This window comes from Triticum dicoccoides, chromosome 6A (genome assembly GCF_002162155.2).
Source record: "Triticum dicoccoides isolate Atlit2015 ecotype Zavitan chromosome 6A, WEW_v2.0, whole genome shotgun sequence".
NCBI classification, from domain to species: Eukaryota; Viridiplantae; Streptophyta; class Magnoliopsida; order Poales; family Poaceae; genus Triticum; species Triticum dicoccoides.
This window is the reverse complement of record NC_041390.1, coordinates 237,370,244-237,372,568: the sequence shown is the minus strand read 5'-3', so window position 1 is coordinate 237,372,568 and position 2,325 is coordinate 237,370,244.

Below are 2,325 nucleotides of genomic sequence, written 5' to 3'. Positions count from 1 at the left end.
CGGGTTCCCACGGGTCGACGACGGTGACAAGGCACAAGAGGGGCAACATGCACCGACAATTCGAGCACGGAGCAAGCACGAGCATCTCATACATCACACATGCATTCGGTCACAGACGGCGTCTCGGGGTTATACCTTCGAAGCGTGCAAAAGGGACGGATAGAGTTCGGCGATAGGGGTACACGTGTCGAAGGGGAAGTAGTTGTTCATGCGACGGTAGTTGAACTTGACGTTTGCGTTACACGGGTCTTCGGCGACGGTCGTCGTACATGGTATGGAGTGGTACTTACTTCTTTGGACTTGTCGGTCCCGATTCTTGCGACGGCAGCGGATCACGTTTTCGTAGGGGAACTTGGCGAAAACACGTCGACGGTAGAGGTACAGACGTGCTCGGGGTACATGTTGGTCCGGTCTTGACGTTCTCGTTTATGCGACGGTAGTTATACTAGTCGGCGGTAGTTATACATGGTCCTCGAGTCATCGATCGTTCGGGGTCCGATTTTACGGGTCTTGCCGACATGAAGGGATACTTGGCGTTTTCGTAGAGATACTCTCGATCTTGGCAACGGTAGGCGTTCCCATTCGTACGGAGAGCTGCTTGGCGACTCCAAGTCCTTCGGGATCATCGTGTAGTCGTTTGGGTCTTGGAGTGACGGTAGTCATTCACTTGACGCCGGTAGACGAACTTGATGGTCCTCGTCGTCATGGTACTTGGCGTTCGATGCGGTACTTGTCGAGCAAGAGGCGAAGTCGTGGTACTTGGAGAAATATCCCGGAGTAGATACTGGACGGACCGGTTATGGGTCTTGCGTCCATGTAGCCGATCTTGTCGGTCTTGACGGTCCAAACAAAGCAACACAAGAGGCCTCGGCTGACAGCAACGATGAACACAAACCATGGAGAAGCAGGGGTACAGAGACGTTTAAAACGGACTTTGCACCGGCGAGCAGGACAGCGGGCAGAGCAGAGGCAACAACGGTGGCTTGGCATAGCTGCAGGCGGCGTCGGGGACGGGTAAACGGGTGGAGGCGCAAGATGGCCGGCCAGAGCAGATTCGGCCACCTCCGGGCGCTGCGGCGTACGGCCTTGGCAATGGCGTGCAGCACAGAGTGGCGAGACTCTCGGGGATCCCCTCGGGCGTGAGAGGAGGCTGACGTCCCGACGCTCGCGGGCACAGAGGCACACGAAGGAGGAGATCGATGGTAGCTCGACGAGGTCAAGGTTCTAAGCAGGGCGCCGGGTGGCTCGGCGTGGTGCAGCTCGCACACGAGGAGAAGAAGATGAGGCCCGACGAGGAAGGGGCTTGCCGACTGGGAGGCTCTGGTGGCTGGCGTCCACGCCGGAGTGGGGAAGGCGGCGGCACTGTGACGAAGGCGGCGTCGGGCGCGCAGGGCTCCTGGCATGGCGACAGCGAGGTGGGTCGAGGGCGGCGGGCGTGCGGCTCCCGGCGGAGCTCGGGCTCCCGGTGAGGAAGACGAATGGGGAGGAGGAGAGATGGGGATCGGGAAGCAGCGGCGCTGAATGGGCATCGAGGAAGTGATGCGGGAACGAGCAGGGAGATGGGGATCGGGCGTGGGGCTTCTAGCGGCGCTAGAGGAGGAGACGAGGGAGAGTGGGGGTTGGGCTAGGGTTAGAGCCGATAGGTGGGCCGGCTGGATGGGCCTAAGTGGCCGGCTAGGCCGGGCCTCTCTCTTCCCTCTCCAACTCTCTTTCCTTCATAATTTTTATAGAATAGGAAAAAAAACTTAGAAGAAAAGATTGGAAGGGTAGGAGTGGAATACCCACACGTGACATATTTTTCTCGAGACAGAAAAATATAGAGAATTAAAGAAAAAGGACAGAGAGAGTTTAGAATAAACAAATTCAAATAAGTTTGAATAACCCTCAAACTATTTGAATTTGGAAGAAATTTAAATGAAGACCAAAAGAGATGAGATAACAAAAGCATTGGGAATTTATGTTGCATGTGTGTTAAAGGTAATTCCAAATTATTGGAATATTTTATTATAGCTCCCTAATATTGGGAGGATATGTTATGAAGAGAATCACCACGTGAATTCCCTCGGTTTAAATGGATCGAAGATCCATACGGTTTACTTAGTTGAGATGCAAAAGACTTATGGCATGCTGACATGATGCAAAGATGAAAGCAAAGAAACAAACAACTCACACGACGAAAACCCGGTCTTGGGGCGTCACACCTGCTCACCGCGCCCCGTTCCGCTTCGCCCTGCACGGCCACCATGCCCCGCTCGCATCGCGCGCCCCGCACCACACGCGCACGCTACCCGCGCTTGCGGCCGCGCCTCACGTGCCCACTCGCAT